The sequence below is a fragment of the Dreissena polymorpha genome, chromosome 11 (genome assembly GCF_020536995.1).
Source record: "Dreissena polymorpha isolate Duluth1 chromosome 11, UMN_Dpol_1.0, whole genome shotgun sequence".
In the NCBI taxonomy this organism is placed as follows: domain Eukaryota; kingdom Metazoa; phylum Mollusca; class Bivalvia; order Myida; family Dreissenidae; genus Dreissena; species Dreissena polymorpha.
In genome coordinates, this window is record NC_068365.1 from 926,281 (window position 1) to 947,574 (window position 21,294).

Sequence of the window (21,294 nt, forward strand, 5' to 3'; positions counted from 1 at the left end):
GTTGATTGACAGTAAGTCTATAGTTAGAAATAGACTTACTAATATTTATTCAATGATAACAATAATAATTTAGTTTAACAAGTTTCAGTAATATATTTAAAAGAATATGTTTCAGGTTTATCGAACGTATAAACAGTTAACTGGTTAACCGTTAAACCTGTGCATCATTGCTGTAACAGTTACGAATCTCCGCCGTACCAACATACCTATAAAAGTTACGAATCTCCCCCGTATCAACATACCGATATAGGTTACGAATCTCCCTCGTAACAACCTACCTATACATGTCAATCACCTCCACGTATAAAGTTAACTATACCTGTAAAGATCTCCCCCTTATCTAGATTCCGATAAAGAGTACGAACCTCTCCGTGCCGACATATCTATAAAAGTAACGAATCTCCCCCGTACCAAGATAAATAAAAAGGTAACGAATCTCCCTAAAACAAACATACCTATAAAGGCAACGCATCTCCCCCGTACCAATATGCGTTTAAGTCTGACTCTTGTATAACATCCACTAAAAGATACAACTTATGTATATAATTTAATGAGATTGTCAGCCATTTTGACTTAGGATATTTTTAAGTAGAAAACTGCTGCCACTAATGATTAGGCTACGATAACAATGATCATATTGGTAAAGCCTGCCAATGTAACTGCGGACGCTGCGATCCGACTTGGTAAACAATAATACAGTCCCATAGTATGGTTGTTCAATTAAATAGTTAGATGAGAGGTTTTCTAAGCTATGACGTAAACTATGATGATTGCAAATGGCTTGTCTTAGGCCCTCTCGTATATCCGACAGTCACAGTCTAAACAAGAAACCACACGTCACACATCTTTACATAGAATGCTGTTTCCATAAAAGCACGTCAGTGAAATTTGTACTTTCGAATACTCTTGCTTATAGTCAAAAATGAGTCAATACCATTCAAGCATAATTAAACTAATGGAAATATAAAAACGAGTCGTATTTTGTGATAAACTGCGAATTTAAAATAAATCCAGGTAAATACACCATGCGGTAAATGTTAAGTTACACGACATGACATAGGAACCGATAATTTCTTAGCTTCAATTTCAAATGGTGTTATTGCAGCTTAGGCGTAAGATAAGAATTGTTTTGGGAAAACTGGGCTTAATGCAAGTTCGTGCAGTCAAATCAGGGACTACACTTTCTGCTTGTATGGAAATGCTGTTTAGCCTGTGGGGTTTATGTATGTAACATAAACATGAATATACAGTTTATATATTATTGAATAGCGAGTAGTCCTTAGTCTGTGGCATGAGCTAGTTACCTGCAAGCACTCGTAGCAACAACATTTCTGACCTTCATGTAGGCCACATTATCTCAGGACAGATCGGTAACAAACTCTACGAACAAATCGGTCACATTCTCTCAGGATAGATCTGTCCACTTCCTCTCAGGATAGATCGGTTACATTCCCCCAGGACAGATCGGTAACATTCCCCAAGGATATATCGGTCTCATTCTCTCTAGACATATCGGTCAAATTTTGTGTGAACCGATCGGTCAAATTCTCGCAAGACAGATCGATCAGATTTTCTCCGGAGAAATCGGTCACATTCTCTCTGGATTATATGGTCATATTCTCTCATAACAGATTTGTCCAATATTATCAGGACATATTGGTTACATTCTCATAGGACAGATCGGTCACATTCACTCAGGACAGATCTGTCAAATACTCTCAGAACAGATCGACACATTATCCCCGGACAGATCGGTCATATTGTATATGGACAGATTGGTAAAATTATCCCCGAACAGATCGGTCACATTCTCTTCGACTCATTTAGGTTTGGAGTTGCAGACAGCGTTTAATGTCTTAATTCAGGACGTTTCTTTTAATGTTGTGGTTAGGCTTTGTATCGAAAACTACATATTATCTTATTTTAATGATTTTTTACATGAATATGACATTTTTTATCTGTTTAAAATGCTATGTTTAAAACATAGTAAAAGAATTTCGTATAGAAGAGATTTCCTTTTAAGTAAAAAAATATATACAAGTGTACAATTTTTGTCCGTGATTTGATTGCACAGGCTAATCATGAACGACACTTTTTTAAGTGCAAGAATTAAGTCCCTATTTCCCAAAGCACAGTTTAATTATGTTTAAGTCGCGAGCCCAGTGTCGCATAACTGCTCTTAAAACTCTTAACTGGTACTTGGAGAATCGACCTCGTTTCGCTAAACATTTTAAGGATCAAGGAGGATAAATGGTGACAAATGCCTTTCTTATGTTCGTATTGATATAAAACAAGACAACATATCACTTATTTTCCTGGATTTTCGTATGTCCTCTTCACCGCGAAATACATTTTACAATGCACGTTCATGTTCGAATTCACATATCAGACATTTAAACGTTTTTGTTAGTTGGCAAACAATTTCTTTTTCAGACTCGCAAATTTTCTTTGAAGTTATCATATTTGTGAGGAAACAGTGATACTAAACATTTACCATGCTCTAGACAATTCATTATATGCATCTTTTGACGATTTAAAAACCTGAAAAATATTAAGCGTTAAACACGAAACGAATGAATAATTTGGAGAGTTCTGTTGATGTCGTTTATATTTTGTGATACTGCGAGGATTGCTTATATAAAGTAAAAAGAACAAATCTCATTGTATTAGCACGGATGGCCGAGTTGTATCAGCGAAAGCCTTTTCTCCCATGGGTCAGTGGTTCAAGCCAAGATGAGGGTTACTTTTCTTGCTTTCTTCAATACATGCCAACGTCTGTGAAAACGCCCCTTTAAAATCATTGGATTCATGATCACACGAAAATGCAATATTGTATAAAATCCATATAATTTCTTGTCAACCGAACTATTTAATTTTACACGTTGATTAAATACACATTACAGTCTCGATTACAAGAAAATTCCGAAGATAGTCGATATATCACGATTTATAGTGTAGTGTTTTATAGTGTGACGTGAGCGCTATTAATAGAGATTAGGTTAAGCATTACTGAGTAGTTATGCTCGCAGTTTGTCGAGTGATTACCCTAAAGGTAAGTTTCTTTGTAATAATTGAATTTTCGCAGAGTTAACTCAAATTGGTTAATATTAAGTTTGTTTTCTATGACACAATAATAAAACTTGTTTATCGAAATTATTAACTCTAACAAGAAAATTATTTTTATTGAACGATTTTGAAATCGAAAGTGCAGACAAACTTTCAAAAGTAAATGTATTTAATTACGACTGTAACTTTCCAATGTCGGCTCATTTGTGTTTTGTTTTGATATATATTTCCATTCCGAAAATCTAGAATTTAAAACGCAATCATGAGCATTGAATTTGTTTATAAATTGTATCGATAATCATGTCCGAACACGCCTCAGATTCAAACATACCAACCTGGGGCCCGTCTTATCAAACTTCGTACGACAATGTTAACTTACGATTGCATTTTGTAATTAAAATAAAAAGTATAAGTGATTATAATTTGTATGTTTCAAATATAATGGATATTTGACAGCTTCTTTGAAAATGAATGGAAATGTTCAACAAAAGTAAATATAAATGCGACGGTTACGTATATATGGCGCTTCGAAAATTGCATCGTAAGCTGAGAATGTCATACGATGTTTGATAAGACGGGCCCCTGGCTGGGATTGCATGTATTTGTTGCGAAATCGTCTTGTTTTGTATAGGAATTGAAAGCCGATATTAACAGTATAATTATTAAAAATGGATTTTTCTCAAACAGTTTAAACATCGAACGAGAAATAAGACAAGTATGTCCAGTTTCATCCTCGCTATTTATTATATGCATCGAATATCTATCACACTATATACAATCAAATGAACATATAAAGGGAATATCGATATAACCCGACTAAGAAATTAAACATTCCCTATTTGCTGACGATGAAACTTTTTTTTAAACGACAGTAGTGACTCATTCAATAATCTTATAGAATCGCTAACCCTTTTTGGAATGGCATCGGGTCTTAAATTAAACAAAAGTAAATGTACTGTGCTAAGAGTAGGTAAATTTAAACAAAGTAATTTGCATCTTAAAAAATAAATAAAATTCATCTGGACATCAGAAAAAGCAACAACGTTAGGAATTACCTTTACAAACAATGAAAATGAAACTATTCTTAAAAACATGTTGCCTTAACTACAAAAATTTAAAAATTGTTTAAAATCATGGCAACACCTTTAGCTTACACTTATCGGAAAAAAACACCGTGTTAAAAACATTTGCACTCCCTAAATTAATTTATAAACTTACAGCTCTCCCAAATCCATCAAATGATATTATTAACGATATAAAATCAGCAATATTTAATTTCATATGGGACGGTAAGCCTGATAAAATTAAACGAACTCAAATAATTCAATCTGTAGAAAATGGAGGTATCCAATTAACAGACTCATTCTTGAATGCAATCAAATGCAGCTGGGTTAAAAGATACCTAGATAAAACCAATACGAGTAAATGGAAATAATTCTACTAGAAAATCATAAAAAAAATATGGTCACTCCTTACTTTTTGAATGTTACATCAACAATACCATTTTGCATGAAATTACAAACGAAAACATATTTCTATCTAGTGTTTTATCGGCATGGACTAATGATACTCATAACCTAGAAACCCAAATCACAAGTAAAACTATTTTATGGAAAAATAAAGACATAACTTCAAACAATAATACTTTTTTCTATAAACACTTTTTGAACAAAACATTAATATGTCGACCAATAATACGATTACAGAAAAAGGACTTATATTCTTATGAGAATATACGTTATATATACGGAATACCTTCAAGAAATTTCCTAATGTATAACACATTAATTAAAAGCATACCCAAACATATTAAATCTACTATTAATACAAATAACATACCATGTACTCAAACATCATTCACGGAAAACATACTTGCAAAACAAACCAAAACAAACAAAATATTTAACAAACTACAAATTAAACACCCAGCAGAAAACTCCAAGATTCAAAATAAATGGCAAAGCCTTCTTGGAGAACAAGAATTTAATTGAAAACAAATATGTATCATGCCATATAAAACAACTAAAGATAGCAAACTGAGACATTTTCAATATAAATTTGCCCATAGAATCATTATGACAAATACATATCTTGTTAAGTGCAACCTAGCCAACACAAATGTATGTGATATATGCAGCGAACACATTGAAACAATAGAACACCTTTTCTGGGAGTGCAAACATATTCAAATTCTATGGAACCAGTTGACAACATTTCTAGAGAAACAACAATTACAATTAACAGTGTCTCTCTTAAATATCAGTTTCGGAGTAAATACTTTTAAAATACCAGAAATTAATAACACTGTGAACCACATCATCATATTAATGAAATATTTTATATTCAACATCAAATACAAAAAAAACTTCTTTCAACTGTTTTATAAACTATTTAAAACTTAAGATCTAAGTTGATAAACAAATTGCCCTTAACAATAATAAACTATATATATTTGAACAAAACTTGCAACACATTAAACTTTTATAACAAGTCTTTCTACCAACTTCATGCAACGCATTCATATTCATAACTATTCTGTAGATTTTATTTTTTTGAAAAAAACAACACACTATACATTAGCATATCTTGTATAACATGTTTGAACATTATTGCTGCTACATGATATAACTTTTTTTTTGTAATCTTATGCATGTATGCAATGTATGCCTTATACTGAATATAAAAAAATAATAATAATTAAAAAAAAAAACATTCCGGAGATAGTCGAGGTTGATTATTTCATGCCGGTCAATAAATTATGTTTTAGTGTGACGCAAACGCTATTAATAGATTGTATGTTATACATGAACATAAGTCATTACTACTGCACGCATTCATGGAGTGATTACACTGATGGTAGGTTCATTTGTAATGAGTAAACATTCGCATACTTTTAAATGGTTACTTAAATATATTACAATTAAGATTCGTTTCTTTGACACAATAATGTAAAATGTTTATCTCGATAATATAAACTCTTTCAAGAATGTATCTTTAAGTATTGAACGAATTTGAAATCGAAAGTGCAGACACACTTTCAAAAGTACATGTATTAATTACGACTGTAACTTTGCATTTTCTTTTTAAGTGTGTTTTGTATTAATTTGCATAACTATTTTTCAGTTCAAAAATCTATATGTTTAAATGACAATCATGAAACATGAATATTTGGCATTTCTTGTATCGATATAAATCCGGTTTGGACACGCCTAAAATTCAAAAATACAAAACCTACTGGGGTTTCCATGTATTTATTGCGAAATCGTTTTGTATTGTGTAGGAATTGAACGCACTAATACGGCTCTATCGACTATTTCGCGAACATTTGGATCCTTTCACACATAACCAAAATGGCATAAGGCCGATGTTAATATATTGGGTTAGGGCTATATTTTATCTCTTACGAAATTGAGTATTCGCGCTTACATGTCAGCTCTCTTGTCTTTTCATTGTAATTAAATGTTTGAATACAATTATGCACACACAGCCGATTGAAAATGGCAGAAGGAGGCATCGATCGATCACAGACTGAAAGCGTTCCAGGACACAGCAGCCTGTACAGTCGTCACTCTCAGGTAAGACAGGGGCTGATAGCACCCAAAGTGCAACAACCTGTACGGCCGTTACTCACGGGTAAGCATTGGAATAAAAGTGTTCCAGTCCACATCAGCCTGTACAATCATCTCGAGGGTAAATTATGTACGGGCAAGTTAGCACTCCTAGACACAGTGGCCTATGCATCCTTTACGTACGTATAAGTCAAAAACTGAAAGCGCTCCTAGCAGCCTGTGCAGGCTTCACCTACGGGAAAGTTAGGGATTGAACACGCTCCTAGCAGCCTGTGCAGCCTTCACGTTATGGAACTGAAAGCACTGCTAGACACAGTAGCCTGTGCAACATTCACGTACGGGTAAATCAGCGAATGAAGCGCGCCCTTAGCAGCCAGTGCAAACTTTACATACGGGTTAGTCAGTTCTGAAAGCGCTCCTAGCAGCACGTACGGGTAGGTCAGGGACTAATAGCACTCCTAGACACAGTAGCCTGTGCAACCGTCACGCACGGGTTAGTCAATGACTGAAGCGCCCTAGCAGCCAGTGCAACCTTCACGTATGGGTAAGTCAGAGAATGAAAACACTCATAGACACAGTAGATAGATAGATAGATTTATTTCGGCAAGGAATGCATACAAGGGCATTTACAACATGTACAAAATATAAAATATAACATACATGAAAATAAATATACCATTACATACATACCAACACCAAGGATAACACAAAAATGGGTAAACCCATATTTCCATTGTGGTCCTTTGAGCTGGTGGCATGACATAGAGTGGCACTTAAATATTAAACAAAATTACATCAATAAAATGACCAACATAATTTAAATAAATATATTAAATACTATGCATGTATATCACAGACCATTTTGATACTTAAGATATCACAGATATCATTATTAATTATGAGATCCTAAAAATACACTATTAAAAAATGTGTAAGAAATAAATAAGATATCACAGATAGCATCATTTATTACACCATCCTAAAATACATAGAATAAAAAATGGAGAATGCATAACATTTTTGAAAGATAGGATCAATTTTGATAAAAATTGCTGACTAAAACTGATTCCTTAAGCCGAAAAAACAAACAATACACATAAAAAATTACAGATTTTCTAATAAATAATTTTTTAAAGATGACTTAAAAACAGGCAATCTGTCAATCTGTGTAATACTGGAGGGTAAATTGTTCCATAATGAGCATCCCGTGTAACAAAAGGACTTTGACCCGAAACCTTTGACCCTGGGGACAGCAAAAGCACCTTTTTGAGTTGACCTGGTCCTGTATGAATGAATAGAGGCCTGCGGGATAAAATGTTCTCCCATATAGTCAGGGGCCAAACCATTTTGAATCTTAAAAACATGGCCAAGAACAATCTGGTCTACACGTTTATTGACTGGTAGCCAGTTGAGCAAACGAAAATGTTCTGGCCCAATGTGTGCCCTTGCATCGAGACCTAGAACGAACCGCATTAACTTATTCTGGGTGGTTTGGAGCTTATTTTGTAACATTTTTGTGAGACTATGGTACCATATAGAGCAAGCATAATCAAAATGACATTGGATTAAAGACATGACAAGAAGTTTCTTGGTTTGCTGAGTGAGATATTCTTTTTTTCTATATAGATATTTTAACCTGGAGTTGGCCTTCTGAATGACTGAACGAGCCATGGTATCAAAGGACAAAGTTTGATCCAATGTAGCCCCTAGGTATTTGACTGAAGATGTAGATTCAATAATGGTACCATTACAAGAAATATCAAGAGAAGAGTTTGACCTGATTTTATGCCTAGAACCAAATAGAATAGACTCCGTCTTACCTAAATGCAGAGACAACTTATTGTCAACCAACCACTGACTAACCAGATGCAAATCTTCTTTCAATAACCTTTCAATATCAGATTTAGACTTACCAGACACCAGAATACCTGAGTCATCTGCATATAGGAGGAGCTTATTTTTAACCACAGCAGACATATCATTAACATAGATAAGGAAGAGCAGGGGACCTAGAATTGACCCTTGTGGAACTCCACATGATATTGGGGCTGTACCGGAATGAGTGCCTGAAACATCAACAAGTTGCTGTCTATCTGAAAGGTATGAATTGAACCACCTTAATATATCATCACCAAGACCTGCTGCACTTAATTTCATGAGAAGTATAGAATGATTTACAGTGTCGAAGGCCTTTTGGAGGTCAAGAAGAATCATCCCTACGAGATTACCTTTATCCATTTCCAACCTGATATAATCAGTAGCCTGTGAAACCTTCACGTACGGGTAAGTCAGGGACTGAAAGCGCTCTTAGCAGCCCGAGCAACCTTCACATACGGGTATGTCAGGCAACGAAAGCACTCCTAGACACAGTAGCCTGTGAAACCTTCACATACGGGTATGTCATGGAACGAAAGCACTCCTAGACACTGTAGCCTGTGCAACCTTCACATACGGGTTTGACAGGGACTGATAGCGCTCCTAGACACAGTGGCCTGTGCAACCTTCACATACTGGTAAGTCAGGGACTGAAGCGCATCTAGCAGCCAGTCAACCCTCACGTACGGATAAATCCGGTACTTATAGCGCTCCTATATACAGTAGCCTGTGCAACCTTCACATACGGGTAAGTCAGGGACTGAAAGCGCTCCTAGTCACAGTAGCCTGTGCAACCTTCACATACAGGTATGTCAGGGACTGAAAGCACTCCTAAACACAGTAGCCTGTGCAACCTTCACATACGGGTAAGTCAGGGACTCCAGCCGCTCCTAGCAGACGGTGAAACTTTCAAGTAGGGTATGTCAAGGACTGTAAGCACTCATAGACACATTAGCCTGTGCAAACTTCACGTACGGGTAAGTCAGTGACTGAAGCACTTCTAGCAGCAATTGCAACCTTCGCGTACGGGCAATTCAGGAACTGAAACCACTCGTAGAAACAGTTACCTGGGCAACCTTCACGTCTAGGTAAGCCAAAGACTGAAATCGCGTTAAGCAGCCCGAGCAACCTTTTCATACGGGTAAGTCAGGAACTGAACGCACTCTTATACACAGTAGCCTGTGCAACCTTCACGTACGGATAAGTCAAGAACTATAAGCGCTCTCGTCCGCCTGTGCAACCTTTAAATACAGGTAAGTCAGGGACTCCAAGCACTCCTAGACACAGTAGTCGGTGCAAACTTCACATACGAGTAAGTGCGGGACTGAAAGCGCTCCTAGTAGTCGGTGCAACCTTCAAGTACGGGTAGGTCAGGGACTGAAAGCACTCATAGCCACAGTAGCCTGTGCAACCTTTACGTACGGGTAAGTCAGTGACTGAAGCGCTTCTATCAGCCAGTGCAACCTTCACGTACGGGTAATTCATGAACTGAAAGCACTCCTAGACACAGTAGCCTGTGCAACCTTCACGTAAGGCTAAGCCAGGGACTGAAAGCGCTCTTAGAAGCCCGAACAACATACACACACGGCTAAATCATGGAATGAGTGCACATCTAGCAGCCTGTACAACACTCACGTACGGGTAAGTCAGGTACTGAACGCACTTCTATACACTGTAGCCTGTGCAACCTTCACGTACGGATAAGTCGAGGACTAAACGCACTCATTTCAGCCTGTGCAACCTTCACGTACAGGTAAGTCAGGGACTGAACTCACTCCTAGACACAGTAGTCTGTGCAACCTTCACATACGAGTAAGTCAGGGACTGAAAGCGCTCCTAGACACAGTACTCTGTGCAGCCTTCACATACGAATAAGTCAGGGACTGAAAGCGCTCCTAGACACAGTAGTCTGTGCACCCTTCACATACGAGTAAGTCAGGGACTGAAAGCGCTCCTAGACACAGTAGTGTGTGCAGCCTTCGCGTACGAGTAAGTCAGGGACTGAAAGCGCTCCTAGACACAGTAGCCTGTGCAACCTTCAAGTACGGGTACGTCAGGGACTGAAAGCGCTCCTAGACACAGTAGTCTGTGCAGCCTTCACATACGATAAAGTCAGGGACTGAAAGCGCACCTAGACACAGTAGTCTGTGCAGCCTTCACGTACGGTTAAGTCAGGGACTGAAAGCGCTCCTAGACATAGTAGTCTGTGCAGCCTTCACATACGAGTAAGTCAGGGACTGAAAGCGCTCCTAGACACAGTAGTCTATGCAGCCTTTTCGTACGGGTAAGTCAGGGACTGAAAGCGCTCCTAGATACAGTAGTCTGTGCAGCCTTCACGTACTGGTAAGTCAGGGACTGAAAGCGCTCCTAGACACAGTAGTCTGTGCAGCCTTCACGTACAGGTAAGTCAGGGACTGAAAGCGCTCCTAGACACAGTAGTGTGTTCAGCGTTCACGTACGGGTAAGTCAGGGACTGAAAGCGCTCCTTGACACAGTAGTTTGTGCAGCCTTCACGTACGGGTAAGTCAGGGACTGAAAGCGCTCCTAGCAGCCTGCTCATCCCTCACGTACGGATAAGTAATGGACTTAAAGTGCTCCTAGACACAGTAGTCTGTGCAACCTTTACGTACGAGTAAGTCAGGGACTAAAAGCGCTTCTAGCGGCATGTGAAACATTCACGAACGGGTAAGTCAGGGACTGAAAGCACTCCAAGACACCGCAGCCTGTGCAGCCTTCAAATACGGGTAAGTCAGGGACCGAAAGATCTCCCAGACACAGCAACATGTGCAGCCTTCACATACGGGTAAGTAATTGACTGAATCCGCTCCTAGAAACAGTAGCCTGTGCAACCTTCATGCTTAGGTAAGTATCGAACTAAAATCGCTCTTACACGCATTAGCTGGTTCAACCGTCACGTACCGGTAAGTAAAGGAATGAAAGCGCTGATAGACAATGCAGCCTCTGCAGCCTTCTCGGTTAGTCAGGGACTTAAAACGCTCGTAGACACAGCAGCCAATGCATCCGTCGCGTACGGGAATGTCAAGGACTTAACGCGCTCCTAGGCACAACAGCCTGTCCAGCCGTCAGATTCGGGTAAGTCAAGGACTAAACGCGTTCCCAGACACGACTCTCTAAATAGACGCAAAATACTTAGTAGTAGTTAGTAAGTGACTGAAAGCGTTCCTGGACACAGAGGCATGTGAAGCCGTTAGGTACGGGTAACTCAGAGAATGTAAGTAACGTTATACTAAATAATTGAGATGTGCAAGTATACACACATTGATAAACTGGACGACATGTGTTCAATTAGCTCCACTCGTATGCTATTTAATGTAGACTTGTGTAAAGCGGAAGTATTGATGTTCACTAAGAAATCAATGTTATGTTTTAAGACTGGAAACTACAGAGGGAAACGTGCGCGAATGCGGGTTACACATCAGCTTAAAACTTCTGGTAAAAACATGAACAAACAGCGAACTTGGAAACGTATGAAATTCTTACTTCTCCTTCTCATGATCTATCTTCTTATGTTTTAAATGCATTAAGCTTAATAGAATGCTCGTCAACAACATGTTATAATATGGGGATTCCTACGTTCAAAATGTTTACTTTATTTTTGACGACAGTTGAATATGTAACATTAAATAACAAAAGGTTCGGAATTAGTATATTGTGACCTTAATACTAAAAAGGCACTGATAGCTAATTGACAATTTTTACTTGATGTGACCCTGGAATAATCTAGTTAAGTTTATAGTGTTATATGGGAACAATATTGCTCAAATATAAAGTGCAACGCGAGCTGTTTTATCAGCGCAAATCACTTTGCATGCATTTAATAAGAAAATTAATGCGGAAACTCACTGTGTGCATCTTATAGCAAACCTATCCTGACCACAAGCCGATATAAAAACGTCTTAGACAGCATGTATGCCTATTTCATTAAAGTATGTAAACATATGTTGGTCATTTAACTTATTGATATCTGTTCGGTTCCTCATTTCCTCAAGTCTTCCTTAAAATCAATGTACCGAATAAACGCGTGCCATTTTGCTTATCATACGGCATTTTAAAATACGTGTTTGACGCATGTATAATTTGTAGAGCGGTCTGAAAAAAATGCATACGCAGCAAATATATGTTGATTTTGATAAATAGAGACGTATTCCAGGACAAAGCAGTCTGTACAGCGGTCACTCTCAGGTATGTCATTAAGTAAGACTGAAAGCGTTCCCATACACAGCAACCTGTACAGTCGACACTCTCAGGTAAGTCCGGGACTGAAAGCGTTCCCAGCCACAGCAGCCTGCACAGTCGTCTCTCATGGATAAGGGATGAATTGAAAGCGATGCCAGACACAGCGCTATGTACAGTAATCACATGCGATAAGGTACGCAGGGAATTTGTGTTTACTTGATTACAGTTTTGCAGTTCTCAAACGAAACTCTAACCTTGATAGAAAACAACAAACCACATGCTGTATACCACATTGAAGTTATTAAATAATTTTCTCACTGGATTTATGTGCAAGCACGACCGAAAGGGTTCAGGTGTGGATTCATTACGGAATTTTATGCATGTTATGGTTTCCTTAATCCTGTTTCAGGAACATAACACAATAGGTATGATTTAGAATTTTAATAAACTATACTAAAACTGTTTTTATAACTGAGCACAACTTTCAAATGAGTTATTACTGAATTTCGTGTAAATCGTATGGTCATATTGGCGTTAGTAGTAGGAACGCACGGAACTGTATTTAACGTCACTACAATATGAATGCATGCACATTTTTGTTTAATATGTGTCACGTATAACCTATTAAACAAGATTTATCTGGTAAGACTAAGTGTTCGGCATCATTCGGAATTACGTTTCTAACGCACGGTGCTTGACGCTTTACAAATCAGGGTTTTATAACTCGAGTTTAATTCGATCTTACCAGTCTGTTGCTCTGAACTACGTTTATGTTTATACTCCATCCATCTGTAACAAAAAGTATATAAATGTACGAGATTCAATGACATTACTGAATGAAATAAAAATGTAATTTTACATGATGATAATGAGAAAATAACGTACTATTCACTTGATATAATTAAGGAAACAATATGATTCGGCGAAAAAGCTAAACATAATTGAAAAAATTCGACCCATGATAATTTATTTAGTCAATGATTATATATAAAATAATGTTAACGTATACAAAATGTAATTAATATATTTCAAATATCCATACTACAATAAATACTACAACACTACTTATGAAACTTAATAAAATACGCAACATGAAATGCAGATACAAATGATGTATGCATTTATTTTAACTCGTTCATTTCTTATGTTATTTAAAAATTAGAAAGCTCTTCGCACTTTTTATGAACAACTGAAACATTAACATTATCTGAAACTAAATTTTTACCAATGTATTGAACGTGCATTTAAAAGTTTATAGTGGAAATATAATTAAATACTCATCGTGAACTGACATTTATATTGTGCTTTTGTATTTTAAGAATCATGTCGAAAATATGTCCATGGAAATATGTACTATAATGACCCGGCTGGGATACGGCGAGGAGATGAGAAGATGGCGGGTTGAGAAATACAGGGAGACGGTTAGGCTGTTTAATACACGATCAAGAGATGGCATTCTTATTACAGCAGGAAGCAAGGCAGAGGGACTGACCTGCTTTTTGGAAAGCGACTGGGACATTATGGAGGTGATGAAGGGTGTCCTCTGTGTGGAAGCTGGTATCAACCTTCACACCATACCTGACGACATAGACGTGTTTAGGATGGATACACGCGTATATCCAGGACACTGCAGACTGTTACAAGAGAGACGAGCGCATACACGTTTTAAACACATTCATAATTCCCTGTGTGATAATGGATATGGAGCCGTTCTACTTTGTAGTAGTTTATTCCTAGACGAATATTCGGCATTATTTGCACAATCAGAAGTAGCGGATCTTGAGAGAGCGGGGCCGTCGATACCGGGGACAATTAAGGGTGCAATAGTAATTCATGTAGACAGAGTACCCGCACTACGCTGTCACTGCCCCGTCATCCTCCAAAGATGGGCTGCCAGAACCCGTCATTGGCCGTCACCAGTTATAGTTCAAAAAGTCGTATCATTAGGAGCCTACCTAACCCCAGTCGGGTTTAAGGGAAGTGATTGCAAGCACATGGAATGGCGGATGTGTTTTAACACTGGTGAGACAGAACTTGTAAACAATCTTAATAGCACACAAACGCAAGTTTATGTTATGCTTAAAATGATTGTTAAAGATGTTCTTAAGCCTTGTAAGAAAGAAGTTACATCATACGTGATTAAAAATATAGTACTTTGGCAAGCTGAGAATAACCCACAGCATAACTTTTATAAACGCAGTTTTTTATACTGGCTACATGACGGACTGAGAGACCTTAAGACTGCTATTGTCACACAACAACTGGCATACTACATGATTCCGGAAAGAAATTTAATGGCAGCAAGTGGTTTGCAGGATAAGCAGCAAAGTAAATGGGTAGCAGATATAACGGACATGATGGCGGAAGGTCCAAATGTAATACTGAGATTGCCGAAGATACGACAGGCCATCGTCGCGTCCCCAGAGCCAATGTTGTGGTTCAGCAAGACAAGGATGGAGCTGGAAATGCTGCGCCTGGAGGGGCAGAACAGACACGAGATATGTAGAGATGGGAACGGAGAGGTTAATGAGTCTGATGCTATCCTGAATGCGATAGTGAGACGTGAAGGGGAGCTACTGATGGAGGTGGCTCAACGGATGAACACTGAAGGCTCTGGCGTTTATGATATATTTGATGTTTTATCTAGAATATTAGCTTAATATTGGATTAAGTGAATTATAATGATGAAGCTGGATGTGTTTATCATATACCTCCAATGTAGAGATAAGAACAGGAAAGTGTTTTGACTTGGATATCATCCAGCAAGAGATGAGGATACATATGAGTGACGCAGTGTGGGGAGTACGTCAACAAAATGCCACTAAACCAGGCTGTCGACGCTGATTAATTTACTTTCATTAAGATAATATTGTGATTCCAAGTGAGTTAAACTAACTACAAATGCTAGAACGATTCCTGCGTCCAACTTTAAATACAACGCAAATTTGTGTTCTACGTGTTTATTCATAGAAGTGGACTGTGTGAAGGTAGCTACTTTAAACTTTCAATATGTTCTTAAGACCAAGTCAGTCAAAAGTATGTGAAATTACGGTGTGATTATTGTACAGACGATAAATATGTATTTTCGTCTTGGATTGTTTGCCGATGAGATTTAACTTAAAAATGCCGTCATGTGTTTTGGGTTAATTTAAGGCATGACTGGTCATACCATATCGAGCCTTGCATACATGTTTTTCAAGTTTTTTAAAAGCCGTTAATGCATCGGGTTATTAAGCCATAAGCTAAATTTGGAGTATAAATTAATTGAGTCCTTCAATATTTGAGCTCAAAGTGTTGACTTGACTTGATTTTGGAATAAGTAATTACGATCTTTGTATGATTAGCGAAGTCTGGTCAGGAGCTACACTGTCCCATATGAAGTCCAAAATGTTCTTTTGATCCCAGAAGCGAACAAAATAGCGCATGAGCAGACTGCGCGAAGGCATAAGCTAGTATGTTGTTCCGCTGGCCACATTGGAATTAAGAACCATTTTCGGTTGACGCGGCTGAAGTATACGGACACCTGCTAACTTCAAAATAAAGTGTCCAGTATTGGATTTTGATATTTGTATTTCCAGTATGACTTTGACAGTGAAGGTACTCATCCTTTTTAGTACATGTTCGTATGTCTCATTCAAATTAATATTTGTGCACGTAAATAATAACGTGCCATTGTAAAATCTTAGGATTGAAGGTAGCTATGTGTATATGGTGCGTGACACTATTCATAGTATAGTTTAAACGTATTACTATCGTACTATTGAAACGAAATAATGCATTGAAATGATAAACAAAATACACTATTATTTGTTACAATATGTTGTCGCCCATCTTTAATTTGTTTAATCTGGTATGTATTATATGTAATCAGAGTATATCGATTACACGTTAATATGTGCGGGTAATCACCTAGTGATTAGGAGTTCCGATCTCTACCGTAGAAGGGTTCTCAGCATTTTCTCGGAATCGATCGAGAACTAATATTCATACATATATATTAAGACCATATATTAAAAAACTAACGTCGTAAGATTATATAATTATAATTGTATGCATTGGTAAACATTTTGCTTGTCATATTTTGCGATGTCATTGTGAACATTTATATGTTCTATGAACAATATCCTTTAGGATATTTAAATATACATGACAATAAAATCCGATTAACTTTACTTTTTGGAAATACTTCAGATTTGACGGGTGCACGATTAAGATGAGAATCGACCGAAAACATTCAAATGCGTAATATGAAGAAAATACAGTTTTAAAAATCAATCAATCAGAGCCTGCTTCCAATCTATCTATCTATCCATCCATCCATCCATCCACCCATCCACCCACCCAAACAAACCCATCCATCCATCCATGCATCCATGCATGCATGCATGCATCCATCCATCCATCAATGCATGATGCATGCATCCATCCATCCATCCATCCATCCATCCATCCATCCATCTATATATCTATCTGTCTATCTGTCTATCTGTCTATATATCTATCCACCTATTTTACTATCTATCAAAGTTTGAAAACATATATTCGATTTGCGTTCCTTTGGAAAGTCTGTATTTAATGTTTTAATGAGTAGTGCAAATATTGACATTTATACAATGTATACATTCTTATTTTTGATAATTAAATTGTGTAATTGTATAAGTTAACAATAGTTTCATTCATGTTTGATATGCAATTGTACATTAAACAAATCCATCGCGGTGACAGTTAAAAAAGCAGCAATTCGTGTAACAATTGTACCAATGAAATAATTTATTTAAGCTACACCAACAATGAATTTGAGACGCGCCTTGAGAAAACCGGGCTGCATGCGTGTGCTTAAAGTATCATCAAAAGTAAGACTGTGTAGTTTTATAAAAGATGACATTGTCTGCATAAACTGTATTACGACTTCAATTGCCGTATCTGGGCGATATGTTACGCACAATAATTAAGTCCGGTTTTCTCGGAGCCCGGCTTATTTAAAGTGTGTATGCTGTTTACACGTTAACGCGAATGTTGAAACGCCAATTTCTTTCCGGCATCCGAGTTTATTGAAATGCTTATAAAGTAGCTTGATGGTCGGAAGATATTGCAATACAGTCCATTTACCCTTTGACGTAAAGTCTGTTGGAAACAATAAACACTCTCTGAATAGTTGAATTGCCTAATTTTTAGAACACCAACCGGAGAGCACAGGGAACACAAAGCAAATTAGGCATTAAAGCTATTGATGTTGATTGATGTTTATGTTGATGTTTATTGAGAATCTCGAGCATTTTTGAAAAAAAAAATAAGAAGAAAACATTATAACTTTTTCGTCGCGAAATTTAATATTAGGCGTTTCCTCTTTCTCGAATAAAGTTTTTCTTAATTCGCATTTTTAGTTAGATCTGCGAACATGTATGTGCCCTTTTGATGTATTTTTAAACTAGTTGAAATATGTAAATTGCTGCTGTTCCTGATTTTGTATGTGAATGTATAATGAGTGTTTTTGTGAGTTCTTGTTTATGCCTCATTAGTTTTGTTTGTCGAGTCAATGTTTGTTACAAATAACGCATTATGTACTGATTAGTATGAGAACTCCTCTTAAATTAAACGTATTTCATGTTTGTTATCTATCTATGTATGCTGCCGACTATGTGCCTTGGCTGTATACTCAGTATTTTGCGTGAGTTCTTGTTTTACTCTCTTTAGGTTTTGTTATGTAGAGTACTTCAACGATAACATTAATGCAATATGTATTGATGAGTATGAGTACTCCTCTAAAACATTATTATTACGGACAATATGTATTTCTTGCTGTAAAATATTTATTGACATTACTTATGTAATTATTATAATGTCATGTGCTTGAATTAATTATGTACATATGTTTATTACTGTAAATATTATATTGTTTGTACTAAAATGTGTCCACATGGACCATTGGCCTTCTGGAAATGATGTAAATAAAATCTTTATTCGGAACAAAAAAAATTCACTTAGCTTGAAGGCACTTTCTTTGCGGCAGAAGATGTCTTCATTGTGTAATTTCGTTGATGTACGTAGATTCTTTCTCTAAGTTGTTTTGCGTAATCATGTTTCAGATCGGATATTTACACTTAAACTACATACATTCTAGCTTGTATTGTATGTTTATATGTGTGTAATATATTCATATAGGCACCTAAACGAATACATCTCAAACTCTGATGTCACGATGTTACACAATTGTCTTGAGACGTTCATTTGTTCAGAAGTGTCTTACTAAGACGTCTGTTTATCGCAACTGTTGCCGTTTCATGTATATCATGGTATAGAAATAAATCATAGTAGACATTTTTTAGTCATGAAAAGTCACTTATTTTGTCATGAAAAGAATTAATGTCTATGTGGTTGTACTGGTAAAACCAGATATACAAGACTATACATATATAGTTGTATATTCATAGTGTAAAAAGAAAACATGGATTCTCTAAAAGTGTAACGTGTCGGTTAATGTTATTTGCAAATACAGGCTTCAAATTGTTCTATTAAAATAAAAAACGATCTTAATATTATCGTATACTGGTTATGTGTTACGTTAACACACTGCACAGTCATCTTTTACGAACGATCGGTTTTATTGTACATTAATAAAAATGTACAGTGTAGGATCGGTATCATATATACAAACAGGATATAAACACCACAACGTTCTCATTTTTAAAGTTTATTTCTGAAAATCTGAAACGCATTTTATACTTTTACCAGATGAAAAACGAAAGTATAACAACGATCGTATAAACTTGAGCTATATACTATCGCTTTTTTCATATCAGATTAAATTTGGAAGTTTTCCAAAAATTTGGAGAATCTGTTTATGTCAACTTCGGTAAAACAACATCGTGAAAAAATGCATTATTTGATATTAATTAATTGGAAAAGGGAAGAAATAAGCCTCGCGCTACCATGGTCCTAAGCCTCGCACGATAATATTGATCTGTATCCAAAACTCACATAATATTCTCTAAAAACACGACATGTCACGGATGACAATGCCAAGCTACCCTTATCGTCGGACCCTTATACATTGACCTTCACAACATTTGGAATAAAATATGTTTAGCCGTCTGCCGTGATATTTTTACCATCACACGCAGCACTCGTATTTATATATGAGCTTCATTCTGGTCAAACGGGGATGCATGCAATTGCGTAAAGTGTCTTCCGATATTAACCTGTGCAGCCCGCACTGACCGCCTAATTTAAGTTTGAACTTCCTTAAAACGAAAAAAAGCGGAATGTTTTGTAGATTGGGCAGTGAATAGCGGACTGCACAGGCTTATATGGGACGACACTTTAAGCATATGCATTAAGCTCCGCTTTCCCAGAGCTCGACCGATATGGTTGTTGCTTATAATGATCCCATTTCAACCAAAGTGCACAACAGGGTGAGATATGCATTCAAAAAACACATATTCTTGTTTGAAAAAACTAAAGTGATTAAAACTCATAAAGTACTGTACACTCACTATTATTCGTGGGGAATTTATTTACGTGTATTAAGTGGGTTGACCAATCAAAAGATATAACACAATTAGATCGGACGATGACGAAGAAAAATTGCTCATTTTCGCCCAAAATATAACGTAACGAATTTACGTGTGAATGAAAGTATTATTTTTAAAACAGGAAATTTCTTGCCTACGGATATAACTGATTTAACAGTACTTAAAGTTACATCTCTGAAGGATAGAAATTATTTGGAAACGCTGGTAGATGTCATTTTATCAGCTTGACCAGTGTTAAGTGCAAGCCTTAAAGAAGTCTTAATCACACACAACAATCGACAATTACGTATAGCTGACTGCATTAATACGTCACGTCATTATGAGTTACTAAATCTTCATAAGTATTACTACTTCACGGAACACTTAACCCTAATTGCAAACTACCTATGTGTTGTTTTATGCAATTGAATAACGATTCTAACACATAGGCAAAGTTTTATTGATCTCCTTAAATCTTAGAACAAATACTTTCCAAAGTCGGGTAATATTATAATCAACAAGAGACTAGCGAAACCGTAAACGGGATTCGCCCGTGATAATTAGAAATTATGAAACTACATCCCGGCTTGTATAGTGGGTACTGACTTCTATAAAAACCTAATCGCAATTGCCCCAGTGCATGATTTCACTCATCTTAAATACTCATAATTTGACAGGCATGCCATATTAAATATTCAACGACTGTTCACTTGCTCATCCAAGTAATGTGCATATCTGTTGTCTAATTTAAAGGAAATGTACAACATTATCTTACGATGAGTACACCAATTTGACATTTCATCCTCGAGCTTAGCCTATGGAAAAATTGTCCATCGTACGATATACATGTACATTAACCTTTCTTTATCCTATATTAAAAAAATGGTATTTATAAAAAATAAGAAAATAAGTATTTTATATTATCTTACAGAACATTCAATAATTATGCAAAATTTTATACATGTTAATATGTATAATTAAGAAAATAAGTAATAATACTATTAATTTGTGTAATTTAATTATATATATATTCTGTATTCAAATTTTGTAATCATAGTTGTATATGTTACGTTACA

At 36.5% G+C, this 21,294-nt stretch overlaps 1 protein-coding gene across 1 annotated transcript in view; it reads left to right on the forward strand.

Moving 5' to 3' along the window:
• Positions 1-6,602: 6,602 nt before the first annotated feature.
• Positions 6,603-21,294, forward strand: part of LOC127851189 (uncharacterized) — a 98,573-nt gene continuing 83,881 nt past the window's right edge. Inside the window, exon 1 of the mRNA XM_052384819.1 lies at positions 6,603-6,641. The gene's annotated coding sequence lies outside the window, so the exon portion shown is untranslated. The remainder of the gene's footprint in view (positions 6,642-21,294) is intronic.